Here is a 23423-nt window from a genome sequence, read left to right on the forward strand (position 1 = left end):
CTCTCAGAATATACACTCCTGGAAATTGAAATAAGAACACCGTGAATTCATTGTCCCAGGAAGGGGAAACTTTATTGACACATTCCTGGGGTCAGATACATCACATGATCACACTGACAGAACCACAGGCACATAGACACAGGCAACAGAGCATGCACAATGTCGGCACTAGTACAGTGTGTATCCACCTTTCGCAGCAATGCAGGCTGCTATTCTCCCATGGAGATGATCGTAGAGATGCTGGATGTAGTCCTGTGGAACGGCTTGCCATGCCATTTCCACCTGGCGCCTCAGTTGGACCAGCGTTCGTGCTGGACGTGTAGACCGCGTGAGACGACGCTTCATCCAGTCCCAAACATGCTCAATGGGGGACAGATCCGGAGATCTTGCTGGCCAGGGTAGTTGACTTACACCTTCTAGAGCACGTTGGGTGGCACGGGATACATGCGGACGTGCATTGTCCTGTTGGAACAGCAAGTTCCCTTGCCGGTCTAGGAATGGTAGAACGATGGGTTCGATGACGGTTTGGATGTACCGTGCACTATTCAGTGTCCCCTCGACGATCACCAGTGGTGTATGGCCAGTGTAGGAGATCGCTCCCCACACCATGATGCCGGGTGTTGGCCCTGTGTGCCTCGGTCGTATGCAGTCCTGATTGTGGCGCTCACCTGCACGGCGCCAAACACGCATACGACCATCATTGGCACCAAGGCAGAAGCGACTCTCATCGCTGAAGACGACACGTCTCCATTCGTTCCTCCATTCACGCCTGTCGCGACACCACTGGAGGCGGGCTGCACGATGTTGGGGCGTGAGCGGAAGACGGCCTAACGGTGTGCGGGACCGTAGCCCAGCTTCATGGAGACGGTTGCGATTGGTCCTCGCCGATACCCCAGGAGCAACAGTGTCCCTAATTTGCTGGGAAGTGGCGGTGCGGTCCCCTACGGCACTGCGTAGGATCCTACGGTCTTGGCGTGCATCCGTGCGTCGCTGCGGTCCGGTCCCAGGTCGACGGGCACGTGCACCTTCCGCCGACCACTGGCGACAACATCGATGTACTGTGGAGACCTCACGCCCCACGTGTTGAGCAATTCGGCGGTACGTCCACCCGGCCTCCCGCATGCCCACTATACGCCCTCGCTCAAAGTCCGTCAACTGCACATACGGTTCACGTCCACGCTGTCGCGGCATGCTACCAGTGTTAAAGACTGCGATGGAGCTCCGTATGCCACGGCAAACTGGCTGACACTGACGGCGGCGGTGCACAAATGCTGCGCAGCTAGCGCCATTCGACGGCCAACACCGCGGTTCCTGGTGTGTCCGCTGTGCCGTGCGTGTGATCATTGCTTGTACAGCCCTCTCGCAGTGTCCGGAGCAAGTATGGTGGGTGTGACACACCGGTGTCAATGTGTTCTTTTTTCCATTTCCAGGAGTGTATCTTCTCGACAACTAGCGACGATAAACAGCTGAACGTGCCCCATTGTAGCGGGCGGGAAATCAGCGTGCTGCACGTGTTTCACGGCACAAAACAGAAGTTCATAAACTTAAGAGGTACTAACGTCACCATTACAGCGAATCCGGTCATCAGAAGCGTGACTGTATTCACATAATGGTGGGACCAAAATGTATTCCTCGTTCGAAAAACTCGTATAAAGTGTTTTAGACAGGTTAGTACAATCTATTTATTTTTTGTCACTCGAAAGGAGAGTGCACCAGCTGAATGTAACTAAGTTCCCCACAAAGGCAGAAGCAATATTACTAAATGACAGTTCTATCAGAGATGAAATGTGCATTGATGAAAACAACGCTGTCTTTGCCATAACATCGTGCTTATTAGACATCAGGATACCGCTGTACCCTTGTGAACTGATTTCTCATCGTCTATGTCAGGAGAAACTGGGGAGTAGTGACAGATGCCACTAAAAGCAGCTTTGAAAACTGGGAAACGAACATTCCACTGAAAACTACCACTAGGAATTGTGCAGTTGTCATTGTTGTGGACATTGTAGGAGCGTTTAAGAACGTCTGTTTACCAGCAGTGTTCACTGGATGAACTGCGAAGCGCTTTTATTGGTTCACTACAGTAAAGGACAAAATTCTGAGTGGTAAGCTTGCCAATTTAAAGAATCAAATGCGTTACCAAAATCTACCAACAAGGTTCTATCTACGGTTCAAGTTTTTAAATTTGATAATCGAACTCTTGCTAGTCATACTCGGTAGGAAGTGCGAGGTACATAGAGTCGTCTCATATAGACTACAGAAGACAGTAGCGGTTTCCAAGAACACGATACATAGCTAGATCACTCAACATACAACAGCGCCTTTCATGCAACCTACTGGATCTAAAAGACACATTGAAAGTAACTAACAATTCTACTCCGAAATTATAAAAATTAACATTCCTCACAATTTTCGGTTCTTACAGAATCGCAACTCATGGGAACAAGAATCCATCTAAACTGTTGCAGGAACGCCAACCCCGTACATACGTAACTGCTCCTGCTGTCGCTTACCTCATCTGCACCCCTCACCACCACCGCGGCTACGGTCTTCGTAGTCTAGTCTGGCTCCGCATCAACGATGGTAGCAAGCTAAATTTCAGATAGTCCAACCCTGGGGTGCCACCAAAACCAACCCGACCACCGTTCCAGCAGCAACCGACGCGCGGTACAACTTCCGTCGCAGGCCAGAGATTTCGACAGTGCCTGTGCCTCGAGAGTTGACATCCTTGTCAGCAGATTTCTCTCTTCTGAGTCCCGCATCTCCTTCCAAGCTGTGTGAGCCTTTCGTCCATAGCGACGCAGATGTTCCGAAACCATCATCGCCTCTGGATAGGCAGATGTTCCTTGTCCTCCAAGAAGTAACACAACAGTTCCACATCCCTCGATATAAGCTCCGCCATTTTTCTCCATATGACCAGGCTTCAGGGATGAGGGACGTTGCGACTGCCTCCTATACCAATAGTGGCAACATGGGTATGGTGACCGAGCATCTCCAGTCGCAGCGCTGCGATCGTCACTAGCTACGCTGATCGCTGCCATAAGCAGGAACTGGGTCAAGCAGCACCACTGCCCGTACCACAAGTGGGCTTTAACATTAACCGGCGCTGAGAATTATGTATCTCGCTATGTGGTGACGCGAGTATTCATGTTTCCCTTCATCTGGAGGCGCTGCTTTTCCTGTTTCTCGCCATATAGTGGCGGTCATATTCAAACGCCCTAGACTGCAATTGAAATATGTTGACCTTTTATTTCGAAAATGGCAAAGTTCATTCTCTTAAATAAACAAAAGACAATGCAAAAAGATTTTGCACTAGCTTAATCACAAATTATGTGATATCTCATTTGTTCAGAAAGTTCTCTTGTTGTAAGGTAATACAAAATACACTGAAGAGCCAAGGAAACTGCTACACCTGCCTAATACCGTGTAGGGCTCCCGCGAGCACGCAGAAGTGCCGCTACACGACGTGGCATGGGCTCGACTAATGTCTGCAGTACTGCTGCAGGAAACTGACACCATGAATCCTGCAGGGTTGTCCATAAATCCGTAAGAGTACGAGGGGCTGGGCGGAGATCTCTTCTGAACAGCAAGTTGCAAGACATCCCATATATGCTCAATAATGTTCATGTCTGGGGAGTTTGGCGGCCAGCGGAAGTGTTTAAACTCATAAGAGCGTTCCTGCAGCCACTCTGTAGCAATACTGGACGTGTGGGGTGCCGCATTGCCCTGCTGGAATTGCCCAAGTCTGTCGGAATGCACAATGGACGTGAATGGATGCAGGATACAGGATACAGGATACTTACTTACGTGTCACTTGTCAGAGTCGTATCTAGACGTATCCAACTGCACACGCCCCACACCATTACAGAGCCTCCACCAGCTTGAACAGTCCCCTACTGAATTCATGAGATTGTCTTCATATCCGTATACGTCCATCCGCTCGATACAGTTTGAAACGAGACTCATCCGAGCGGGCAACATGTTTCCAGTCATCAACACTCCAATGTCAGTGTTGCCTGCATTTACTTACATATAAGGTGAACCACTTGTATACACTTATATATGTTTTGGTGGACGGAGCTTTATCTTGCTGTGGTCCGTATCCTCTTCCAGGACAATGTGTAAGATGTTGCAATGCAAACAGCACACGTCTTCAAAAGCAGCCAATGTGCCACGTAAAACACAACTCCTAACATTTTTAGTGCCAGTTTCAGCTTTACACCTGCATTTTACATTCGATGGTTTTGTTTATAAAGCACAGAACATTCACTAACCAAGGATACCATTCACTTCCGACTGACCAAAGATCTAAAATAAGTAAAGAAAATATGTGAGAGATGGAACATGTTAACAACAGAAAAAGGCATTTGCTCTACGAATGAACTTAATATTTAAGTACTATAGGACAAGCTGCTTTCAGCATTTTTTTAACATCTGGGAGCCGAAATTTTAACGAAACATTATAAATCCCTCAGACAGTATATTATAAATTACACATCTACGTAGCCATATACATATACAATGTGCACAAAAAGTATCGCTTTTTCGAAACCACATAATAGTATCCCATTGCGTGAGTTTGAAATTTGGGTCAAAGATGCCTCTAACCTTCCTCTGTAATGGTGAAAAGGTGTGCCTCCCTGCTATGTCACCCTCGGCTCGGGGGACCCTTAAAACACCTAGGAGTCCTCACACGCGAGAAAATGGCCATAGCTCAAAAGTTCGTGTGGGGTTTAGGGTCGATTAATGATGTCATATTGGCACCAAATTTCACCACAGTTTTCCTAAATACCAACGTGGACGTGTCACGAATGTGGCCCGCCTTCCGTACCCGTCTCATCCACATTCAACCACTTCTTTTGATGCACCTGTGATGGAGGTCATAAACGTGACACCCAGCTTTGAAATCACGCAATTTCCTTGTGGGTGGCCGAGGAAAACATATTCAGACACACTGCCGCTCAGAATCGACACCCCAAAGCCCTCAGGTGATGGCTAAAATGGCGTCACTAAAACCACCTCTCCTCTTGGGCGTTGTTCCCACACATTTCGCGGTCGAAAGCGACAGATTGCGTTGTGATAATGTTCTTCACACTGTTTTCCACTGCTGACACCCACCGGACGATACTACCCTACTCTAAGGACATCGTGGGGCTGCAGCTCCATTGAATGTGATCTGGCTCGTATGGAGTGTATTGTGCCCTATGATGTCATCTTCGGCGACGCTTCAAACAGCAACATACTTGCGAAAAAAGCCATAGGTCAAAATTTCATGTGAGGTTTAACATGGGTCAGTGATGTCTCATTGGCACCAAACTTCGTCACAATTCTGCGAAACACCATCGTGAATGTGTCACACGATGGGAAGGTTGTCACACCCTCTCTTACCCACAATTCATCCTTTCTTTTGACGCATCTGGAATAGAAGTCAGAACCGCAACACCCAGCATTGAAATCACGCGATTTTCTTATGTGTGGCCGAGGAAATGTTTCAGCAACAGGACGATGTTCTTGACAACATTCGATACTGCTGACACCATCCAGATGATTCAACCTTACTGTAGAGACACTCTGGGGCTGTAACACACTGTACGAGGTACAACCCCTTTGGAGTGCAGGGCAACTGCAATTTTTGCTCTGGTGTACAGGTTGGAACCACGAGGTCCAATCAAAACCATTCGACGAAATTGGAACGTGACCCGAAGCAGCCACCCACACACCTTCGTTGAGCACGTTCAAAATGTAGCTGTGGAAGGCTACGACACCCATCAGGTGAGTGGTGCCTGCGGTTACTGTAGCGCCTGAGGGCAGGTAACCCCACCAACGGGGTGACAAAGGGGTTACCTGTACTCAGGCAGTAGAGCAGCTGTTAGACATCGCTCAACTGAATGGATACTGAAGTCTTTGACAAGTGCATTTTTAACGTGGTCAACAAACGTGTTTGGGTGGCACCGAGGGTGTTGCTGAACTGGGGGGTCTTAGAGGCACTCTTTGCCATTTTATTCGTGCACATATTAGTGTTGCACCCATCCATGATATACCACAGGAGGGCACAAAATGGGAGAATTGAAAAAGCATAAACACCCTTTCCTGCTTCGGATCACATTCGCATTTCGTCGAATAGTTTTGAATGGGCCTGAGGGTTTCACCCTATATACCAGAGCAAAAATTCCGCTCGAACTACACTCCAAAGGGGCTAGATCACGTTCAGTGAGGTTGCAGCCCCACATTGTCCCTGGAGTAAAGTTGAATCGTCTCGATGCTGTCAGCAGTATCGATCGTTGTCAAAAACGTCGTCCTGTTGCTGAAAACTTTCCTCGGCCGTCGGTAATAAAACCACATCATTTCAACACTGGGTGTTGTCGTTCTGACTTCCATCCCAGAAGCACCAAAAGAAAGCGTGAAATGTCGGTAAAAGGGGTGTCACGATTTTCGCACCTTGTGACACGTCCACTATGATGTTGGGCAGAATTGTGATGAAATTTGCTGCCAATGAGACATCATTAACCCATCATCAACATCAGATGAAATTTTGAAATATGGCCTTTTTTTCGCATGTGTCGACAACTAGCTGTCTTCGAAGAAGTGATACTTTTTTTTGCGCAGTGTATAACTTTATGTGATCGTTACAGTTTATAACTTAGTTGAGCGCAGTACAAAAAGTGGGAGGAAGTCAGCCTAGTTGCTCAATATTAGCTGTTAGATTTAATTAACTTCATACTGACATCATAAACAGATTATTCCAGATATAAATACGGTTTATGCAAGTTGTAACTATAGTCTTTTTAGAAAATGTTAAAATGAGAATATTTGGTATTGGGGTACTCGGAGTATCTGTTTAGCTTGGTGATTTTGCTGTCTGTTCCTTTTCTATTATAGTAGTCGTTATGATGTATAGTGCAGTTGTTTTTCCATTGCAGTAGGATACTCTTGTTCCGATTTCCGACTGTTGGGGTTCCACATTACGTTTTATTTGTTCGAACAGCCCAAAGAAAGTATGTAGTAATTATTTGTGAGCTACCTGTAGTCCTTAAACAATAACATCACTTTTATTAACATGTTGCACCTCCTACATATTTTCTTTGTTTACTTTAGATCTTTGCTCAATAGGAAGTGAATGATATCTTTACTTAGCGGATTTTATTTGCTTTGTAAACAATAACATCGAACATGAAACGCTTGTGTGAAACTCAAACCGACATGAAGACTATTAAGAAGTGTGTTTTACGTGTCAAAGTGGCTACGTCTGAGGGTGTGTGCTGTTCGCACTGCAACAGCTTGCACATTGTCCTGGAGAAGCATGTGCACCACGGAAAGACAAAGCACCATCCACCGGAACATATGTAGATGTATGCAACTGTCTCATCAATATCTAAATAAATGCAGGCAAATTGGCAAGTTTTCACTATCGAAGCAACATACAGGGTTTAGGCGTACAAATGCAGATACTTATATTGATGACTGAGGACAGTGTGCTGAACAACATTACATTAGTATTTACTTCATTTGCAGACTAATAGTTACAGCCATTACAAGTAGTATGCTTTTAGGTTGATTAGTACCTCCAAGTATGCGTGACAGAAGCAAGCCACTAATGTTTATTTTACCCTGTGCCGCAGGTAAGGTACTGATGTGTGGACATGAGGCTGCCAAACGGAAACTCTGCACTGACAGGCGTAGTTCAATTCGTGGCACAGGTACGACCATGCAGAAAACATCAGCTAGTAAATGTGTTTGTGGAAAGAATATTAGACAAAGAAAAAAAACAGCTAACACACTAAAGTGGGTAAATTTAAAAGTACCAGTGATCACAGTATCTGTAGTTATAAACCTTACACCCTGTATAAAATGGCAATAAACAATATTCTTGTGCATTCCTGGAACTGATAACATGCTGCTCATGGAAACAATGGTGTAATTGGAAACCATTTGATTGATAAATAATCACAACAGCTGCCGTGAGAAGATTTATTGCTCTCCTATTGGTTCACAACTAGTTTCATGGCTGTGAAGTCACATGCTCAGGTGCCAAGAAATTGAGCTTTCTAGAAATGGAAACAGTCCATCAGTAAAACACAGATGTCCCCTATCCTCAACTGATCGTAGCGTGAAAACGTGACCGTCAGAAATTTGGCAGGGGACTGCATGCAAGGTGTAAGATCAGCAGAAGTGACAGGACGTGCGTGGAGCAGCCTGGCTCATAGTACACAATTTACATGTATTCTATCACCGCTGCTTTTGTTACATTTCGCATGTAGTCCACTGTCAAAGTTCTGACGGATGCGTTTTTACGCTACGATCAACCAGAGGATAGGGGACATCCATGTTTTACTGAGGGGTGGCTTCCATGTCTAAAATGGTTAATTGTTTAGCACCCGTGAATGTGACATTATGGTCATAAAACAAGTTGTGAACCAATAGAAGATCAATAAATCTTCTCATGCCAGCTGTTGCTGCTCAAAATTTTGGTAACATTCCCGGAAAGCAGTGCTCTTGTAAACTGTGTAAAATCAGTGATAAAATAGTCTAGATTTGCACACAGTTTCAGCGACTGAGGTCAACTGGCTTTTCTACGCACGGCCAACTTCAGCTGATGGTGCTGTCTGAAGATGGCCTAAGCCTAGGCCGAAACCGGCCATTTTAATAAAGTACCGTCGTGATCTTGACTCTTTTTTCACTGATTTTATATAGTGGTTGCTATTATTTATTATTCATTTGGATGTTTACAGCTGTGACTGCCCACTACGGTATCCAACAGTTACTTGTGAGTAGTTGCTCTTCCAAACAGCATCCCTTCTGAGCAAATCAGTTGTATCTGTACCTGCTGTTACTCATACTTTAGGTGCTTGGGCTATGTACGGCTCTGTTTAAAAAGAATAACTCGATGTAGTCAAATTGTCAAGCCACGCACATCTGCTTTCATGTCCTGCAACCAATTTGCTGCAAATAATAACATGTAGCTGATATCCTGCAGTCAAACACTCTATGTATTGGATAGAATTGTGAGTCAATAAATACAAAATAAAAGTTAAATGAATAATTTAGTAACAAGGGTTCTATTCTAACATCGGTAATTGATGTAGATGACAGAGAATTATGATGTTAAACGTCCCTTAGAAATACACTCATGGAAATTGAAATAAGAACACCGTGAATTCATTGTCCCAGGAAGGGGAAACTTTATTGACACATTCCTGGGGTCAGATACATCACATGATCACAGTGACAGAACCACAGGCACATAGACACAGGCAACAGAGCATGCACAATGTCGGCACTAGTACAGTGTATATCCACCTTTCGCAGCAATGCAGGCTGCTATTCTCCCATGGAGACGATCGTAGAGATGCTGGATGTAGTCCTGTGGAACGGCTTGCCCAGCCATTTCCACCTGCCGCCTCAGTTGGACCAGCGTTCGTGCTGGACGTGCAGACCGCGTGAGACGACGCTTCATCCAGTCCCAAACATGCTCAATGGGTGACAGATCCGGAGATCTTGCTGGCCAGGGTAGTTGACTTACACCTTCTAGAGCACGTTGGGTGGCACGGGATACATGCGGACGTGCATTGTCCTGTTGGAACAGCAAGTTCCCTTGCCGGTCTAAGAATGGTAGAACGATGGGTTCGATGACGGTTTGGATGTACCGTGCACTATTCAGTGTCCCCTCGACGATCACCAGTGGTGTACGGCCAGTGTAGGAGATCGCTCCCCACACCATGATGCCGGGTGTTGGCCCTGTGTGCCTCGGTCGTATGCAGTCCTGATTGTGGCGCTCACCTGCACGGCGCCAAACACGCATACGACCATCATTGGCACCAAGGCAGAAGCGACTCTCATCGCTGAAGACGACACGTCTCCATTCGTCCCTCCACTCACGCCTGTCGCGACAGCACTGGAGGCGGGCTGCACGATGTTGGGGCGTGAGCGGAAGACGGCCTAACGGTGTGCGGGACCGTAGCCCAGCTTCATGGAGACGGTTGCGAATGGTCCTCGCCGATACCCCAGGAGCAACAGTGTCCCTAATTTGCTGGGAAGTGGCGGTGCGGTCCCCTACGGCACTGCGTAGGATCCTACGGTCTTGGCGTGCATCCGTGCGTCGCTGCGGTCCGGTCCCAGGTCGACGGGCACGTGCACCTTCCGCCGACCACTGGCGACAACATCGATGTACTGTGGAGACCTCACGCCCCACGTGTTGAGCAATTCGGCGGTACGTCCACCCGGCCTCCCGCATGCCCACTATACGCCCTCGCTCAAAGTCCGTCAACTGCACATACGGTTCACGTCCACGCTGTCGCGGCATGCTACCAGTGTTAAAGACTGCGATGGAGCTCCGTATGCCACGGCAAACTGGCTGACACTGACGGCGGCGGCGCACAAATGCTGCGCAGCTAGCGCCATTCGACGGCCAACACCGCGGTTCCTGGTGTGTCCGCTGTGCCGTGCGTGTGATCATTGCTTGTACAGCCCTCTCGCAGTGTCCGGAGCAAGTATGGTGGGTCTGACACACCGGTGTCAATGTGTTCTTTCCATTTCCAGTAGTGTATTATGTATTACTGTGCTGGTGATGACAGAGAATTATGATGTTAAACGTCCCCTTAGAAAAATTATGAATTACTGTGCTGGAAAACTTCTACGTTATTTGATACAAAGACAGCTGAGTAAAACTCAACGTACTCAAACAGTTTTATCTTTACTTATTCTGATCATCACTAAACTGACACACAATATTTTCAGCGCAACGCAATCTGACTTTCAATAATCCCCACAAAAGAATGGCCCTGACTAACAATAACCTATACCTTTCACGAATCACTTACCTCACAAAAATCTTCGTTACTCGAACTACTGCAATACAGCGAGCGCCAATACTGCCAACTAAATAAAAGATTCTAACTAATGAAGGCACTAACTACTGATAGGCATAGTTAGCAAATGAAAGATTTTGATAGAGAACAAACAATGTATTTACCTTAATAGCGTTCAAAAGTCATAATATAAATATATGTAATTTTGTGACATCCAATTAAACAAATTTCCTTTTTCTGACGGACACACGTGCAGATCGTCCGCTCAAAGCTCTGGCATCTCTCTCTCCACATCTACCAATGCTGGCGGCTCACCTCCAGCTGTACAACACTACGCGCTGTTCACATCCAACTGCCCAACACTACAATAGCAAATATTCCAACAATGCAAACCAGCCACAGACTGCACACAGTACAGTCAGTGATTTTCATACAGAGCGCTAAGTGGCGTTACCAACATAAAAACCTAATCAGCCTACCAACAGATGAATAATGTTTATTCAGAAAAGGGCAGCACATATAAATGGAAAGTGGTCCTATGATGTTCAGTTAAAATACAGTCAGAAAATACCCTTATGAAATGCAGTAAAGTTTTATTGAGAGTGTTACGAGAATGGTAGCAAACTCCCCAGACTAAATAGTAATCAAAGATTGTGGAAGCTAAATCAATTTCGTAAACATTATACACGAAATATTCGTCAGCTGAAAATATTTCTGAGTTCAACATAATGGTTCACAAATTAACACAAACACTACAAAGAATGATAACTCACACTCTCTCTATTCTCAGTTCAGTAATACAAGCAGAAAAAAAATTAGAGTCCTACACTGGAGCACTTTCAGACCTCTCGTAAGTTAAAGCTGGAGTATGTAACGGCCATTCACCGCCCACAATCTATCACTTTCTGAACCGAATCATGCACGTTACCAGAGGCTGGTCTCTCTTCTTCCAGCACAAGTATAAACGCATCCAAAATCGCTCCCTTAAGCTCTTCACACGAAAAAGTCCCAGTCTCCACATATTCCCTCAGTATTCCTCTACTGTCTGCTTTTCCATTGGCTGAAGGCCATTCCCACCAAAAATACATCATTCTTACGCGCTGCAGACATGATCTGACTCATCGTGACCACTTCCCTACACTAAACTAAAATATCATAACAATATTTAAGTAAAAGAAATGTCATAAACATTCAGTTACATTCAATCATTTACAATAAATATAAGTAATAGTTGGTTTATAAATAAATAAGCCGGTATTCTTGTGCAAGTGCACTCACATTAAACGACTACAGATCATCGCTCAACATTATTTAAACAATTATTTATGCATTCTTAACAGCACTGTCTTTTGGTTCTCTTTTCAAAAATGGTGTCCCCTGTTTTTAATAGCACTTACACCCAACATTTAATTGAAGTTACTGGCAAAACAGTAAACTACTCAAGAAATAAAAATACAAGTATGACATAATGTGAGGTAGTGATGCAGTGTTCATTTGCTGTGTAAATGTGACGAATACGATGTTCAGATAAATGTTTGCATAATGAAAAGACATACTCGTAAAAGACGCAATAAATCAAGAAATAAAAGAAATACAGGTAGGCTTAAATAGCTTTCAGAAATGATAACTATAGTGCAATGCTATCATCTGAGATATCGTTTGTTGAAATCACGTGAAGCGATTAAATGTTCATAATTCAGAGGTCTATTGTGTAAAAGTCTATTCTCTGTGAAATACTAACTTTTGTAGTTTTAAAGATATTGAAATATTGTTGTGCCACTGAGTGTGCCTCATTTTTCTGAGATCATAGATGTATCCAGATTTGCATTGATATTTGATTGTGAGGTATTGTCGAATCTCAAAGAGTTGTAGCTTACTTATGTTTAAGATTGTCTGAAACTTCACCATGTTTTGGAGTATTGTCTCCTGCACAGAGGCCATGCAAGTGACAGCTGTCAAAATTCCCTGTACTAGAATTTTCCCTATTTCTGACGACGCTGCTTGACTTCATACTTGGACTCGTCCCGCCTAGCCAGAAGTTGGGACTGGCACGGCGCCCGCTAGAGTTCTGACGTACAACAAGTTCATCTTACCTCGTACCAATTCTAGGCGGCCGATTAGCTTGTCTACGTAAGCATGATATTGCATGTCCCACTCGCCAAGTGATCTGTAATTGGAAACATTAGCCATCTGAAGATGGACAGCCATACCCTAAACCGGCTGTGGCACTGAAAAAAAGCCACTTAAAAGTATTTGTGGGTGGTTGCGTTAGTCACCAAAAATAGTTAACGGCGACCAGTTCACAATATCCAGTGTGGATAAATGAACGGGAGTTTTTTTCTTACTACGATATTCCTTATGTCAACTACCTGCTTCAAGTATCCCACTAGGGTTTTCACACATAATTACTTACGATAAAAAAGCAGTTGTCTGCAGTACATAAAGCACTCAATAAAATCACAGTTCAGTCTGTGTAAAACAATAGTCACAATCGACATCAGGACACACACAGCTTTAAGTAAACTTCAGAAGGTACATTATAGTTCATCGACAGTGTTGTTACTGTCTTTCTGCCTTAAGATCTCAGCACTGACATTTCGTAACTGGACCAATATACACTCCTGGAAATGGAAAAAAGAACACATTGACACCGGTGTGTCAGACCCACCATACTTGCTCCGGACACTGCGAGAGAGCTGTACAAGCAATGATCACACGCACGGCACAGCGGACACACCAGGAACCGCGGTGTTGGCCGTCGAATGGCGCTAGCTGCGCAGCATTTGTGCACCGCCGCCGTCAGTGTCAGCCAGTTTGCCGTGGCATACGGAGCTCCATCGCAGTCTTTAACACTGGTAGCATGCCGCGACAGCGTGGACGTGAACCGTATGTGCAGTTGACGGACTTTGAGCGAGGGCGTATAGTGGGCATGCGGGAGGCCGGGTGGACGTACCGCCGAATTGCTCAACACGTGGGGCGTGAGGTCTCCACAGTACATCGATGTTGTCGCCAGTGGTCGGCGGAAGGTGCACGTGCCCGTCGACCTGGGACCGGACCGCAGCGACGCACGGATGCACGCCAAGACCGTAGGATCCTACGCAGTGCCGTAGGGGACCGCACCGCCACTTCCCAGCAAATTAGGGACACTGTTGCTCCTGGGGTATCGGCGAGGACCATTCGCAACCGTCTCCATGAAGCTGGGCTACGGTCCCGCACACCGTAAGCCCGTCTTCCGCTCACGCCCCAACATCGTGCAGCCCGCCTCCAGTGGTGTCGCGACAGGCGTGAATGGAGGGACGAATGGAGACGTGTCGTTTTCAGCGATGAGAGTCGCTTCTGCCTTGGTGCCAATGATGGTCGTATGCGTGTTTGGCGCCGTGCAGGTGAGCGCCACAATCAGGACTATATACGACCGAGGCACACAGGGCCAACACCCGGCATCATGGTGTGGGGAGCGATCTCCTACACTGGCCGTACACCACTGGTGATCGTCGAGGGGACACTGAATAGTGCACGGTACATCCAAACCGTCATCGAACCCATCGTTCTACCATTCCTAGACCGGCAAGGGAACTTGCTGTTCCAACAGGACAATGCACGTCCGCATGTATCCCGTGCCACCCAACGTGCTCTAGAAGGTGTAAGTCAACTACCCTGGCCAGCAAGATCTCCGTATCTGTCCCCCATTGAGCATGTTTGGGACTGGATGAAGCGTCGTCTCACGCGGTACAACTGAGGCGGCAGGTGGAAATGGCTGGGCAAGCCGTTCCACAGGACTACATCCAGCATCTCTACGATCGTCTCCATGGGAGAATAGCAGCCTGCATTGCTGCGAAAGGTGGATATACACTGTACTAGTGCCGACATTGTGCATGCTCTGTTGCCTGTGTCTATGTGCCTGTGGTTCTGTCACTGTGATCATGTGATGTATCTGACCCCAGGAATGTGTCAATAAAGTTTCCCCTTCCTGGGACAATGAATTCACGGTGTTCTTATTTCAATTTCCAGGAGTGTATTAAACTTATGCTTATTACATCTTCTCCACATGTCTGCTTCCCACGTACTCCTACTGCACTCGACTGCTCTTTGCTAGTCAATTGCCGGCCGGAGTGGCCGAGCGGTTCTAGGCGCTACAGTCTGGAACCGCGCGACCGCTGCGGTCGCAGGTTAGAATCCTGCCTCGGGCATGGATGTGTGTGATGTCTTTAGGTTAGTTAGGTTTAAGTAGTTCTAAGTTCTAGGGGACTGATGACCTCAGAAGTTACGTCTCATAGTGCTCAGAGCCATTTGAACAATTTTTTTGCTAGTCAGTTCTAACAAAACACTGGCCGGCACACATATTCTGCTGTGCAACCTGGAAAGTAAATATCAGGTGTAATATGAAAAAGATAATCAGTTGATTCCACAAACAAACAACCATAAAAGCATATATTTACAAGCAGGGCATATTTTCTAGGTAATTTCGTGATGATGTTACAAACTTTCAGGGATGGTTGAGAGACTAAATATATCACTTTTAGGTAAGCGGCTCTGGTCCGAGTCGAAAGTTATAACGGAAAATCGTTCTGAAACCTCTGACAGTGGAATACTAGCACCGGTTCTGTTGTTGCTAAGATTGTAGGATAGGTAAAATATTCCACTTGTTACTTGTCGACGGATGTGGTTCCAACATGATGGAGCCACACCTCACTTTGGACTGAGAGTTTGTGAACACCTGGATCAGATATTCCCCGAAAAGTGAATAGGTAAACGAGGTCTTGTTTCGTGGCCAGAATTTTAACCTGATCTTATCCCACTTGGTTTCCTCTTGTGAGACCACGCGAAAAGTTTTGTGTATGAGACGACTGTCGAGATTGAGGACGAACTGCAGCCAATAATTCTCATTGCCTCCGACACAGTTCAAGCGACACCAGGGATTTAGAATGGGTAGGACAGAAGTATTGTATTTGACACTGAGGGACACCATTTTCAACAACCGTTGTAAATGTCTCGGCTTGTGAAACTTGTGCAGGCAAATGGAATTCATTATTACAGTACTGTAGTCTTAGGATTTTCGGTCTTTTTGACATCAAGTTACCTGCACCGTTACTAGTCCATCAACAGGGTATTGGGGAATTCTGTACATCATCATCAAGGTTCAGAATGTGGGGCCCTTAGTTTGACTGTTGTGCCAGGCTAAGGCGGATTTTCGCTTGTCCTTTTCCGTCACTCGTTTCTAGGCCGGGTCCCTTACCTCAAATTGATACATTTGCCCTTCTGCAACTTCCTTGAAAGTTTGTAACGTTTTCACGAACGCAGCCGGTACGTAAAAATATGATACACGTACAATATTTTCTAGTTTTGTTCGACTACTAGTGCTCATTGCTGTCGGCAGATAAACGTAACCTACGCGACCTAAGCTCACTTTTGTTGAGAAAAACTCCAGTCTAGTCAAATAAAAGAGAAAATCATATCTATTGTATTGGTCTGCAGTCAACAGTATTTCGGTTACAGTACAATAGACACGTTGGCTATGGTGACTGAATCTTATGTGAACGTACCTTCTTGGGCAGTAATTTCTATAGAAGTCGTTTGTCACCTACAGTACGTCCATCAGTGTACTATTCAAATAATCGAGCTGAGATTTTGATCAGTTTTTTCAGGGGGAGCACGTTAATACACTACTGGCCATTAAAATTGCTACACCACGAAGATGACGTGCTACAGACGCGAAATTTAACCGACAGGAAGAAGATGCTGTGATATGCAAATGATTAGCTTTTCAGGGCATTCACACAAGGCTGGCGCCGGTGGCAACACCTACAACGTGCTGACATGAGGAAAGTTTCCAACCGATTTCTCATACACAAACAGCAGTTGACCGGTATTGCCTGGTGAAACGTTGTTGTGATGCCTCGTGTAAGGAGGAGAAATGCGTACCATCACGTTTTCGACTTTGATAACGGTCGGATTGTAGCCTATCGCGATTGCGATTTATCGTATCGCGACATTGCTGCTCGTGTTGGTCGAGATCCAATGACTGTTAGCAGAATATGGAATCGGTGGGTTCAGGAGGGTAATACGGAACGCCGTGCTGGATCCCAACGGCCTCGTATCACTAGCAGTCGAGATGACAGGCATCCTATTTGCATGGCTGTAACGGCTCGTGCAGCCACGTCTCGATCCCTGAGTCAACAGATGGGGACGTTTGCAAGACAACAACCATCTGCACCAACAGTTCGACGACGTTTGCAGCAGCATGGACTATCAGCTCGGAGACCATGGCTGTGGTTACTCTTGACGCTGCATCACAGACAGGAGCGCCTGCGATGGTGTACTCAACGACGAACCAGGGTGCACGAATGGTAAAACGTCATTTTTTTCGTATGAATCCAAGTTCTGTTTACAGCATCATGATGGTCGCATCCCTGTTTGGCGACATCGCGGTGAACGCACATTGGAAGCGAGTATTCGTCATCGCCATACTGGCGTATCACCCGGCGTGATGGTATGGGGTGCCATTGGCTACACGTCTCGGTCACCTCTTGTTCGCATTGACAGCACTTTGAACAGTGGACGTTACATTTCAGATGTGTTACGACCCGTGACTCTACCCTTCATTCGATCCCTGCGAAACCCTACATTTCAGCAGGATAATGCACTACCGAATGTTGCAGGTCCTGTACGGGCCTTTCGGGATACAGAAAATGTTCGACTGCTGCCCTTGTCAGCACATTCTCCAGATCTGTCACCAATTGAAAACGTCTGGTCAATGGTGGCCGCGCAACTGGCTAGTCACAATACGCCAGTCACTACTCGTGATTCACTGTGGTATCGTGTTGAAGCTGCATGGGCAGCTGTACCTGTACATGCCATCCAAGCTCTGTTTGACTCAAGGCGCAGGCGTATCAAGGACGTTATTACGGCCAGATGTGGTTGTTCTGGGTACTGATTTCTCAGGATCTATGCACCCAAATTGCGTGAAAATGTAATCACATGCCAGTTCTAGTTTAATATATTTGTCCAATGGATACCCGTTTATCATCTGCACTTCTTCTTGGTGTAGCAATGGCCAGTAGTGTATTTACTTTTCGGGTTTCTCTGTGTTCATCAGTACTAGCTCTCAGCTGCCAACGTAATTCTCGAATAATAGGCAGTAAATTCACCTGGCGTCGTCTTTTCCGGAAACGGAAATGGTTGCTCCGTACACTGTCCTTTCACATAAAAAATGGTTCAAATGGCTCTGAGCACTATGCGACTTAACTTCTGAGGTTATCAGTCGCCTAGAACTTAGAACTAATTAAACCTAACTAACCTAAGGACATCACACACACCCATGCCCGAGGCAGGATTCGAACCTGCGACGTAGCGGTCGCTCGGCTCCAGACTGTAGTGCCCAGAACCGCACGGCCACTCCGGCCGACCCTTTCACATACTTAATTTCATTCGTGCTCAGCATCACTCGATCAGTGACAGATGTTGCGTCCTGTGGAAGAACTGTCTTCTAACGATCAACATTGCCTGCTTATGATATTGAAAATAAATTTTTTTAAGGAGTTTTTCCTTTGAGTTATAGTTATCTGTTCCGCCACTAGGGCCATCTCAGTATGTAATATTGAAGAAGTGCAGACAGACGGAAAGAGAAGTATAGAGGTAATAAGAGAAAATTCCTGTAAGGGCCAGGCTAAAAGGAAAGAGGTCAGTTGTCACGCAGTGGCGGTGGCGGCCCCTTCCGGCTGACGGATGGCGCGAGCTGATCCCCGGATGAGCGACGGCCGCGACGCGCCTGCCGGCTTTGCATAATGCGGCCGCTGCGCCGCCACGTCCAGCCGCTCCCGGCCTTATTGCCAACTTCCTCCCGAGCCCTGTAGGCGCGAATTATGGCGCCCAACGTCCACGGCAGCACTCTACTGCTCAGAATCCAGAACGCCTGTCTGCCCCCTTTATCAGTTATGTACATTATGACAGATTATCTTGAGTTGTGTGTATTACGCAAGGCTGTAGACACGCCAGAGCCTAGTCTGGACACCACACAGGCTTGATACTTGTCAGCTGGCAAGCTAGTTGAGACACAGGAGTCTTATTCGAGACAAATGGTGTACCGCTAATCGCCCTGTGGTTTCCCTAAATCAATAAGCGAATACGGGGATGGTTCTTTCAACACGTTCACGGAATATTACCGCACGTTTTCTTTATTAAGTGAGTTAACCCTCTGTCTCAACTGAAAATAGCGGCGATGTTGAATTCTTTCGAGCAAAGCACCAGAAGAAACTTTCAAACTTTTAATTTTGAAACACTAAGAACTTACAGAAAATTAACGAACGATAAGATAAAGAAGGAAGGCTATAATTTAAGATCTCGGTGTGTCGTCGTCATTAGCTTCCTTATTATATATAATCAAGAGATCACCAGATAAGAGACACTATGGTCCCATTGATTCCAGACACTTGTTCGAGAAATTTACGTGTCAGTTGGATTTACAAGAGAGGAAGCTATCATTCCTCAGGGTATTCCCTTTCTTCATAATCTCATCAGAGCTCTATACGAAAAGTGATTGACTATCAATTGGATCAGAGATTACTGCCACGCTTGGGACACATTTTTGGCATCTTGACCAACAGAATAGTTCGACGTGACATAGATATGTCTCCAGACTTTGTAAAGTCCACCCACCTCACAAAGGAACCTCCCCATCGCATCCCCCTCAGATTTAGTTGTAAGTTGGCACAGTGGATAGGCCTTGAAAAACTGAACACAATCGAGAAAACAGGAAGAAGTTGTGTGGAACTATGAAAAAAATAAGCAAAATATACAAACTGAGTAGTCCATGCGCATGATAGGCAACATCAAGGATTTTGTGAGCTAAGGAGCGTCGTGATCCCGTGGTTAGCGTGAGCAGCTGCGGACCGAGAGGTCCTTGGTTCAAGTCTTCCCTCGAGTGAAAAGTTTACTCTCTTTATTTTCGCAAAATTATGACCTGTCCGTTCGTTCATTGACGTCTCTGTAATAAGTTTAGTGTCTGTGTTTTGCGACCGCGCTGCAAAACCGTGCGATTAGTAGACGAAAGGACGTGCCTCTCGAATGGGAACCGAAAACATTTGATCGCAAGGTCATAGGTCAACCGATTCCTCCACAGGAAAACACGTCTGATATATTCTATACGACACTGCATGTGCGTCACATGACAGGAATATGTTGTCGACCCACCTAACTTGTACACTTGGCGAATGGGTAAAAAGATTCTTCTACCTTGCCCGATTTAGGGTTTCTTGTGGATGTGATAGTCACTCCCAAAAAAGTGATGAAAACATAAGAGCTTGTCACATAAACTGCAACAAATGAATGCAACAGTTTCACAGTCGCACAGTTTTCCCCGTGCTCTGTCAAAACATATGTTTTTAACGTTTTCAAATTTTTCCGGGTGTAGACCGTCAAATCCTACGTATGTCCAAGCAAATCTGAACATGTCCTGGAATTTTGGAAAGCGAAGTTGATTATGTGTCCCCATACTACGGCACAGTTACTTCACATCGGACGGACGGGCGGGCTGATAACAATTGTCTGAAAATAAAAAATTAAATATTTTACTCGAGGGAAGACTGGAACCAAGGACCTTTCGTTTTGCAGCTGCTCACGCTTACCACGGGACCACGGCGCTCCTGAGCTCACAGTCTCCTTGATGTTGCATATCTTGCGCACGGACTACTCAGTTTGTATATTTTGCTTATTTGTTTCATAGTTCCAGACAACTTCTTCCTGTTTTCTCGATTGATCTGTGTTGAGTTTTTCAAGGCCTATCCACTGTGCCAATTTATAACTAAATCTGAGGGGGGTGCGATGGGGAGGTTCCCTTGTCAGTAACATTCGCTTGCATGTAGACGAGTTACTAGATGTTTGTGCGGAGATATATTACGTGCCGAATGGTTAGTTGATTCTGATGTATCTACAACAATGACCGCTTTATTAGCCAATCGGATAAAAATAATTCTCCACTGGCCATTTGTGCAGTGCCGGAATGACACTTGTACGTTACACATTGCACCACGACACCTAAACTGACTGGCTCAGTGCTCACTTCCCAGGCGGTATAAATGAAAGCACAGTTCCCCAGTTTGTGAGCGGGGTAAATACACACATCAAAAAAGTTTTGCATCACCCTGGATTCTCAGAACTCCTGCAGATAGACGTTGACTGTGGATATTGATTGTATCACAGACAAAGTCCCTTTGATTGTTCAGAGATGTCACTAAACCCGCCCAAAGATGTAAACAACCATGCATGAGCAGTGCCTATTAGATGGATGGGGTCCGACAGCCAATCAGTTTCAGTCATTCCGCCAGAAAGGAGGTACACGGCTCATGTTGTCTGCACTTTAACCATGCCTAGACGGCCAATACCGCGGTTCGATCGCGTCCGCATTGTTACTTTGTGTCAGGAAGGGCTCTCAACAAGGGAAGTGTCCAGGCGTCTCGGAGCGAACCAAAGCGATGTTGTTCGGACATGGAGGAGGTACAGAGAGACAGGAACTATCGATGACATGCCTCGCTCGGGCCGCCCAAGGGCTACTACTGCAGTGGATGACCGCTAACTAAGGATTATGGCTCGGAGGAACGCTGACAGCAACGCCATCATGTTGAATAATGCTTTTCGTGCAGCCACAGGACGTCGTGTTACGACTCAAACTGTGCGCAATAGGCTGCATGATGAGCAAGTTCGGTCCCGACGTCCATGGCGAGGTCCATCTTTGCAACCACGACACTATGCAGCGCGGTACAGAGGGGCCCAACAACATGACGAATAGAGCGCTCAGGATTGGCATCACGTTCTCTTCACCGATGTGTGTCGCATAGGCCTTCAACCATACAATCCTCGGAGATGTGTTTGGAGGCAACCTGGTCACGCTGAACGCCTTAGACACACTGTCCAGCGATTGCAGCAAGGTGGAGGTTTTGGAGTGGCATTATGTGGGGCCGACGTACGAAGCTGGTGGTCATGGAAGGCGCCGTAACGGCTGTACGATACGTGAATGCCGTCCTCCGACCGATAGTGCAACCATATCGGCAGCATATTGCCGAGGCATTCGTCTTCATGGACGACAATTCGCGTCTCCATCGCGCACGTCTTGTGAATGACTTCCTTCAGGATAACGACATCGCTCGACTAGAGTGGCGAGTATGTTCCCCAGACATGAGCCCTATTGAACATGTGTGGGATAGATGGAAAAGGGCTGTTTTTGGACGACGTGACTCACCAACCACTCTGAGGGATCTACTCCGAATCGTTGTTGTGGAGTGGGACTGTTTAGCAAGAGTAATAGGAGGCAGATTTCAGACTACCTAACAGATCAAAACGAAAATTTCTGTTCCGACACTGACAATGTTGAGTGTTTATGGAAAAAGTTCAAGGCAATCGTAAAATGCGTTTTAGACAGTTACGTGCCGAGTAAAACTGTGAGGGACGGGAAAAACCCACCGTGGTTCAACAACACAGTTAGGAAACTACTGCGAAAGCAAAGAGAACTTCACTGCAAGTTTAAACGCAGCCAAAACCTCTGACGCAAACAGAAGCTAAAGGATGTCAAAGTTAGCGTAAGGAGGGCTATGCGTGAAGTGTTCACTGAATTCGAAAGTAAAATTCTATGTACCGACTTGACAGAAAATCCTTGGAAGTTGTGGTCTTACGTTAAATCAGTAAGTGGAATGAAACAGCATATCCAGACACTCTGGGATGATGATGGCATTGAAACAGAGGATGATACGCGTAAAGCTGAAATACTAAACACCTTTTTCCTAAGCTATTTCACAGAGGAAGGCCGCACTGCAGTTCCTTCTCAAAATCCTCGCACGAACGAAAAAATGGCTGACTTCGAAATAAGTGTCCAAGGAATAGAAAATCAACTGAAATCACTCAACAGAGGAAAGTCCACTGGACCTGACGGGATACCAGTTCGATTCTACACAGAGTACGCGAAAGAACTTGCCCCACTTCTGACAGACATGTACCGCAAGTCTCTAGAGGAACGGAAGGTTCCAAATGATTGGAAAAGAGCGCAGGTAGTCCCAGGTTTCAAGAAGGGTCGTCGAGCAGATGCGCAAAACTATAGGTCTATATCTCTGACATCGATCTGTTGTAGAATTTTAGAACATGTTTTTTGCTCGCGTATCATGTCATTTCTGGAAACCCAGAATCTACTCTGTAGGAATCAAAATGGATTCCGAAAACAGCGATCGTGTGAGACCCAACTCGCTTTATTTGTTCATGAGACTCAGAAAATATTAGATACAGGCTTCCAGGTAGATGCCATTTTCCTTGACTTCCGGAAGGCGTTCGATACAGTTCCGCACTGTCGCCTGATAAACAATGTAAGAGCCTACGGAATATCAGACCAGCTGTGTTTTAGCAAACAGAACACAGCATGTTGTTCTCAATGGAGACGTCTGCAGACGTTAAAGAAACCTCTGGCGTGCCACAGGGGAGTGTTATGGGGCCATTGCTTTTCACAATATATATAAATGACCTAGTAGAAATTTTCGGAAGTTCCATGCGGAAGGCGTTCGATACAGTTCCGCACTGTCGCCTGATAAACAATGTAAGAGCCTACGGAATATCAGACCAGCTGTGTTTTAGCAAACAGAACAC

The sequence above is a fragment of the Schistocerca cancellata genome, chromosome 1, assembly GCF_023864275.1.
Source record: "Schistocerca cancellata isolate TAMUIC-IGC-003103 chromosome 1, iqSchCanc2.1, whole genome shotgun sequence".
Lineage (NCBI taxonomy): Eukaryota > Metazoa > Arthropoda > Insecta > Orthoptera > Acrididae > Schistocerca > Schistocerca cancellata.